Genomic DNA, 8,354 nt, shown 5'->3' on the forward strand with positions numbered 1-8,354 from the left:
GAAGTATACTAGAGTTTGCAGTGAGTACCTCCCTAATACTTCCTCTCCACTTTTCCAAGCTTTAGGTCCATGACTGCTCAACAATTTGTTTGGCTTTGTATGTTAACTCTCCTGGAGGCTATTTTTTCCCTTTTTGTTGCCCTTTTTTTTTTTTTTTTATCATTATTGTGGTTATTATTATTGCTGTCATTGTTGTTGGATAAGACAGAGAGAAATGGAGGGCGGAGGGGAAGACAGAAAGATAGACACCTGCAGACCTGCTTCACCACCAATTAAACGACTCCCTTGCAGATGGGGAGCCAGGGGCTTGAACCAGGATCCTTAAGCCAATCCTTGTGCTTTGTGCCGTGTGCTCTTAACCCGCTGCACTACTGCCTGCCCTCCCCCTTTCTTTTTAAAGACACTTATTCATTAATGACAGTGAGAAGGGGGGCAGAGTCAGAAAACCAGAGCATCACTCTAGCAGATACTTGTGATACTTGTGGTCAAACTTAGGATCTCATGCGTGAGAGTCCAGTGCTTTAGCCAGCGTGACCTTTTGGGTCAGGTGGTTGAGTATGAAAAGTAAAGCGGTGTGGGGCGACTTTATTGTATACTGGCCTTTATAATTCAACTTCGAGTTGTTATAACTGATGTAAAGCAGATTCCATCCATTGTCTCCAATCGGTAATATGATTGCTACACATGTAAATACCTGGTGTCATAATATTTTCCCTTTTTTTTTTCTTCTTTTCTTCTTCTTTTTTTTAACTTTAGAGCTTTATTGAGTAATGGTTTACAGCATAGTCTTTTTGTTTGTTTGTTTTCTCACCGTTCCTGTCTCTAAACGTCTGTGTCCCTACCCCACCCAAAGATAACCACTTTACTTCTCCCACAGCGCCTTAGATATAGGCTGGCTTTTTTTTCCTCACATTTGTATGCTCAACACTCATATTTATGGTAAATAAACTTTCTATTTATGGTAAATCAAATAGGTACAGGATAGAGAGAGCACACGTAAGAAAGGACAGCTTTGTCAGCAAAACTCTGTGGACCAGAACATGGGTTTAGGAGCTTAACTTATTGGTCTTGAGTCTCAGTACCTATACTTACCAACTCTAGTGTCTTGCAAAAATTCATTCTCTGTGTTGAGTCCCCTCTAAAGTTATTGTCAACTTAGGTAAATTGTCATCTATAAAGATTAGAGAATAAGGGTCAGGCGGTGGTGGATCTGGCTGAGAACACACAAAAACTTGGGATCAAACTTCCAGACCCTGCCTGCAAGGGGGAAGCTGCATAACAGATGAAGGCTGAAGCAGTGTTGCCTATCTCTCCTCCTCCCCACAGCTCTAAGTCGCCAGATATGAATATTTAGTATCTACAATGGTTATTAGGGCCTTCAAAGTTGTTGCATGGCTTCCTCTACCAAAACTGCCAGGGCCGCCACTGACAGGACCTACACCTATCAGTGCTCGAAGGGCTTCGGAACCTGTTCTATTCCCCACAGATGATCCCATCTGAGATGGCGGTCCTTGAGGAAATCTATCACTAGACACTGCTCCATTATCTGGCATCATTGGAGTTCGTATATTTGCAGCTCCTTCTGGTCCCATGGCAGGACCAGAACCCGTTGGTGGGCTAGGCATAGCTCCTCTGTTGTTCAAATGCATACTCATCATTGGAGGAGGTCCTTGGTTCCCAGCGGGTGCTGTGCTGAACACATCTTCCATGTTGATTGCTCCACTGGAACCCTATCACCCATTCTCACTTCCTGTTCGCTCATTTCCTCTTCACTAAAGTACAGATTGCTCCAGTTTGTCTCAAAATCTTCCAGGTACTATTCAAAGCATACATGTTACCAGAAAGATGGCTGAATTTCAGAACCATCGAGTGAAACATATGAACTTGAAGATAAAGACATTGGGAAGAAGGGGTCGACAAGAGCTGAAAATGATATTGGTGTTTATACCTTGGGATTTGTCTTTATTAGCAAAGATTAGGAATTGCAGTCTGAACTACCAACCAGTTAATCAATACTGTATGACCATTCGTATCTCTTTTTTTACCTCCATATCTCTCCTCCCCCTCTCAATTTCTCTTTGTTCTATCAAATCAAACAAAATAGAACAACAACCACAACAAAAAGATCAGAGAACAATGCCTAGTTCATAGCAAATAATGTTTGCTAGCTGTTACTATTACTCTATAAACAATAGTAATGTAATGTAGGTCAGGAGCATGTGAGTCTATGGGAAAGTCACAGTTACCTGGGTGTATATTGAGCAATGGAAGTTTATTTCCATCTGATCTAAATCTTAAAAGTTTGGGTGCCAGCAAGGGATTTTGTGATTGTACTTTGTTAAGCTTGTACTGTCCTGAGCTCCTCCTCCTTAATGCTTTCAGTGTAAGCAAACTCTGCGTAGAGATCACCTCGATCAAGAAGGCAACTATTAAAGCAACAAATCCAAAGACATCTTCCAAGAGCTCATTTAAGAGCAATTAACAGAATAAAAGCTTAGTTGTTTTGACATAAATTTTTAATTACACTAATAAACTATTTCTCTTTATCTTTAAAAATATATTGAATAGAGACAGCCAGAAATTGAAAGAAATGGGGAGATAGATAGAGGGTGAGAGACAGAGAGATACCTACTTGTGAGGTTTTCCCCATGCAGGTGGGGATCAGTGGCTTGAACCCAGTTCCTTGAACCTGGCTTGACACCTGAACCATTTTGAAAACCCTGATTATTCCACTGGTAACAATGGTAAGGATAATGTTAATATGTATTAGATGTGTATATGTCAGGAACTGTTCTTGGTATTTTTAGTATGCACTTATTAATTGCCATGGCAATCTTGTGAAGCAGATATTGTTTTTCAGGTGATCAAATGTGTTTTAATTTTTCTACTGGTTTAACATTGATTTATAATATGAGATTTTAGAAGTATAGTATCACATGTACGTGTGTGTGTGTGTGTGTGTTAATTACTTACTTTATCCATCACTAAAATTCTAGTGTCACTACAAAATAAAACCTCTCCATTTACTTCCCCTCCCTGTTTGCTGGAGTAAACAACATGATTTTCACATATCCTAAGAGTCAGTGTGATTATTATAATTTTTGCAAGTTTGTTTGAGTTATTTATATTCTACTAGGGAATGCAGTGGTGTTGGACTCTCAACCAATGATCCTCAAACTTTTCTGTACAGCAGAATAATCTAGATGACTTTTAAGAACTAGATTGCCAGGCTTCAATGTCAGAGTTTCTAGCTGCTGCCAGGTCATTTATATTTCTTTCAGGTTCTTCGTTAGTTGCATTAGGTCAGAACAGGAATAGAAGACTGTTCAGCACTGGGGAAACTAAGAAATCTTATATTATCTCTTAAACAGATAAACTGCAAAGTCAATGATACATAACTTTTATCATACTCTCACAGAAAGCATAGCTACATAAAATATTTTAGATGGGGTGGAAGTAGATAGCATAATGGTTATACAAAGAGACTCTTATGCCTGAGGCTCCAAGGTCCCAGGTTCAGTCCCCCATACCACCATAAGCCAGAGCTGAATAGTGCTCTGGTCACTCTTATTCTGTATCTCTCTTTCATTAAAAATAAAATATATTTTAAAAAATCTAGGTTGTCGGGGGTCGGGCGGTGGCGCAGTGGGTTAAGCGCATGTAGCGCAAAGCGCAGGGACCGGACCGGCGTAAGGATCCCGGTTCGAGTCCCCGGCGCCCCACGTGCAGGGTTGTCGCTTCACAGGCGGTGAAGCAGGTCTGCAGGTGTCTATCTTTCTCTCCCCTTCTCTGTCTTCCCCTCCTCTCTCCATTTCTCTCTGTCCTATCCAACAACGAATTGCGTCAACAAGGGCAATAATAATAACCACAGCGAAGCTACAGCAAGGGCAACAAAAGGGGGAAAAAAAAATGGCCTCCAGGAGCGGTGGATTCATGGTGCAGGCACCGAGCCCAGCAATAACCCTGGAGGAGGAAAAAAAAAAAATCTAGGTTGTCATAAGACATAATTATTCTATGACAGTTACATTTTTAAAAATACTTATTTTATTTTAATGAGAGAGAAGAGGAGATTGAAATAGCAGCTCTGGCTTATGGTAGTGCTGGGGCTAGAATTTGGGACCTCAGCGCCTCAGGCATGAAAATCTTTTTGCATAACCATTATGCTGTCTCTCCACCCTTTCTATATTATTTTTTAAAAATATTTATTTTATTTATCTATTCCCTTTTGTTGACCTTGTTGTTTTATTGTTGTAGTTATTATTGTTGTCCTTGTTGTTGAATAAGACAGAGAGAAATAGAGAGAGGAGGGGGAAGACAGAGAGAAATGGAGAGAGGAAGGGGAAGACATAGAGAAATGGAGAAAGGAGGGGGAAGAAAGAGGGGGGACAGAGGGGAAGAGAAAGACACCTGCAGACCTGCTTCATCGCTTATGAAGCGACTCCCCTGCAGGTGGGGCTCAAACCAGGATCCTTATGCTGGTCCTTGTGCTTTGTGCCACCTGTGCTTAACCCACTGCGCTACAGTCCGACTCCCCCTTTTATGATATTTTATAAAGAGATAAAGATTCTCTTCAAAACTTAATAGTGATTTTCTAGGAAATATTTATTTATGTATTTATTTATTTGCATATTTATTTTACTCAGTACCAGGGCAGTACAAATATATTACTGGCCAGTTTAAATTCTCCTCTTAAAGTTGAGAAATTTTCAATAAAAATGCTCTGGTTAAGATCACAATGGCAAGCCAGTCACAGAATTAAATGGATTAATGTATAAAGCTTTCTCAAAAAAAAAAAGAAAAAGAAAGAAAGAAAGAAAAAGAAAATCCATTCTTATTTTTTCTCTGAGTGAATGTGTCTGTGATTTCATTGACCCTGACAGTACCACCACATAATAGTCACCAGTTGGATGGTAACAGTTGTACAGTAACACCAGGGTAGACAGTGACTACACTTATCATGCAAAGTTCTGAAAGACTTCTTATCTTTATGTGCTGCTCTTCATTGTAGGTGGTTGGGTGACCTTTTAACAAATCTTTACTTCACTATACTAGCAATATTAAAAATACGGTGTGCTATGGTGAAAAGGGTTATAGTATTTTTTCCTCACATAGTCATATCTTGCTTTGAAGGTGGGCTCCAAAACTTGATGAGGTTATTGATTTTCTCAGAGAGCACTGAAATCGTGGGGATATATGATTAAACAAGCCATTTCAGGTCACTGCAAAACTTAATAGACTGAAGGAAAAAACAAAAAGCTATTAGGCGAATCTTATTAGATTTTTATCAAAATCATTTCATTAAAGCAACCATTAAACTTCCTACACAGATAATTGTTGAGAAGTTCATAAAATGAACTTACTCCTTTGTATCTCTCTCTGTTTGTTTTTTTTTTAATGTGTATGTGTTCAACATGAAGTGGTAAAAAGCACCTGTAGCTTTTTTTTTTTTTAAATCACTAATGCAGTCTTCTTCATGAAAATTCCAAAAAGCATGATGACAATAGGAAATATTTTAGATAAGTATAAAATATAGGTATAGTATATTCAAATCTTTGAAATTCTTTATTGAGATAGATGCAAGACTGACTTTCTAATGTTAACAGTGATTTTTCTAGAGAAGACAGTTCGTGTGTATTTTATATCTCTCTGTCTATGTTTTCTAGAAATTTTTACAATATTGAGATTAAAATATTTGGGGGAAAGAATGACAACTTTTCTTTTTTCATGGTATCACCGAAGCTCAGTATCTGCATGACTTTACTACTCCTAGTAGTCACTGTTTTTCTTTGTTTCTTTTTTTTTTTGTCATATTTTGTTTGTTTATTTTAATCAGAGAATTTCAGAAAAAAGGTACAGAGAGGGACCAGAGAACAGCTCAGATTTGGTTTATGGTGGTGCTGGGGATTGAACCTGCAACCTTGGAGCCTCAGGCAAGAAAGTCTTTTGCATAATAACCATTATGTTATCTTTCCAGACTATCACTGATTTTCTTTCCCCTACACAGAGGGTGAGAAGCTTAGAGAAAAGGGGTAGGAGAGAGGGAAGGAAAAGTAGAAGGAGCAGAAGTCAGCTCAGCACTGTTCCACCTCTGATAAAAGTTTCTCCCCTCCACTCACCTCCGTGTGGTGACCTGGAACTTGAGAGTGGGTTCTAAAACCATATAACTAGCCATGCTGATCAACATCATCATACTTTTTTTTTCTTTAAGAAAGAACATGTAGCTGAAATGCAGGGCCAAAATAGTTTTAAGGAGTCATAATGGCTTTTGGTTTGACTTTCGTAAAGATTTGATCGGAGACTACACAGTGGATAAGAACAAAATGTAAGTCTCCAAAGAATAATATTGCAAATTATAAAGGACAAAAATAGCAGTATAGATGGGAGGAATTAATGAATTATGCCTTATCTATAATCAAACACTCAAGATGATTTGTTTAATTCTTTGTTTTTAAAATTGAAATGAAAGTAAACAATTTTTAGCCTAAAATCTAACAATAAAGCACAAGTTAGGGAAAGGACTGATCATCTTCTTGTGTATGAATCTGAAAATCTTTCAGATAAGAAGAGTTATTAATTTCCCTCACAGTACTTCTTTGTTCACTATCATTTCCCAAAGAATGTTAGAATTCACAGATGCTACTGCATTTTTTTTTAAAGTTTTATCTATCATTCTTACACACTAGATAGTGATTATATTACTTATTTGTTTTTCTCCCTTGGAGCATGCTGGTTACATTTTCAGATCCCTCCCAGTAGTTATTTCATTGTCTATGTGCTTTGGTCTTGTCTTAAAAATTATTCATATCCTATCCCCTGAAATATCCAGCTTCCACACACTTAATCACTCTCTGTGAAACCTGCCTATTGTAACCTCACTCGCCTCTGACCTGTAGCACCCAGATGCTTCCTGTGAGACAAATCCCAGGCTCTGACTTGTGAGTTACAGGAAGTACTGTTTCTTTCCCTAGAGTTGAAAATGCTACAGCATAGTAAAAAAAAAAAAAAAAAAAAAAAAAAGTACCGTTATCTCTTGATTGTTGGAAGGGTGGTTCCCATGCTTTGAGTATTTCCTATTTGCTGACTAACTGGCTAACCATTCATACCAACTGTCATGCCTGTACCAGAAAGTGAATAGAGACCAGACATATAGGTGAAACTTGATCTTTATTTATCTTTACTGAAAAACTTGCAGTGAAGGAACATGACTACTATACAGGCAACCTTATATTGAAAAGGACACACATTTTCCATAATGGAAACTATTTAAAAATTTTACTTGAAATGTCATTTGATGGCCACACTTAGATCTGAATGTGGTCAATAGTCTGCAGGTCTATAACACTTCAAACAAAATCATATGCCTGAATTGTTAAAAAGCAGCTCAGTAGGAAAGAGTATATAATTATTTATCACACTTCTTGGCTCAACCTCTTAATTAATTATCTAATTAATTAATTATTATTTTTTTGGCTCTTCTAAAGGAATGACATCACATTGAGGACCGATATAATATTGTAAGTCCAGTCAGCAGGAAGCCAACCGGTTGTTTCACATTGGTTCACTTAACAAATATTCTTGATAATCAACTCTTCTTATGCACTATACTGAAGTCTGAAGATGGTTATGCTGGAAAAAGATGTAACAAGTTATTATGAGGTCTTGGAGAAGAGATATTCAACTCACTATGAGAAGGGAAAGGGGGAGTGTGATTGTCAGGAAAGCTTTTAGGTGCTTGTATTTGAGTGATTTTCAAAGGTTGAGTGGAAAGTAGGCAGGTAGAGGGTATTGGTGGAAGTGAGGGGAGGATAAACAGAAAAGTGGAGATAAAGTTAGCAAGCTAGGAAAGTAACAATCTGTCATGAGAAACTACAGAAATTCCAAACTTTCTGTAATATAAGGTGTGAGATTGAGTCATGGAAAAATAAAGGAAGGAGATTGAATGGTAAAAAATTAAAGGGAGGAGATTGAGTGTTAAGGTGGTGGGCACAACAAGTTGAGTGCACAATTTCTAGTCTGTAAGGACTAGAGTTCAAGCCCCTGATCCCCACTCTTCAGTGGGAAAGCTTCATGAGTGGTGAAACAGTGTTGTATATGTCTTTCTCTCACTTTCCCCTCTCAACTTCTTTCTGAGCTTAAATTATTAAAGCATTTCTAAAAATAACTTTTCCCCTCAAATATTAAACTACCTATAACCTAGACCAGATAGATCAAAATCATCAGGTCTTGTTAGTATCTAAGATATACTTATTAGTAGATAACATTAAATGATATAAATCATGTTGAGGTAAAGTTTAGTATGCTAAATCCTAACCATAGGATTTTCAAAGTAAACCAAGTTCCCAAGTAACTTGGTT

At 37.8% G+C, this 8,354-nt stretch overlaps 1 long non-coding RNA gene across 1 annotated transcript; it reads left to right on the forward strand.

Moving 5' to 3' along the window:
- Positions 1-1,821: 1,821 nt before the first annotated feature.
- On the forward strand, positions 1,822-8,117 carry LOC132538325 (uncharacterized). The gene is made up of 3 exons (XR_009549722.1): positions 1,822-1,938; positions 2,655-2,744; positions 7,482-8,117. It is a non-coding gene; the product is annotated as an uncharacterized LOC132538325 (long non-coding RNA).
- The last annotated feature ends 237 nt before the right edge of the window (positions 8,118-8,354 follow it).

Source organism: Erinaceus europaeus, chromosome 4 (assembly GCF_950295315.1).
Source record: "Erinaceus europaeus chromosome 4, mEriEur2.1, whole genome shotgun sequence".
NCBI lineage: Eukaryota > Metazoa > Chordata > Mammalia > Eulipotyphla > Erinaceidae > Erinaceus > Erinaceus europaeus.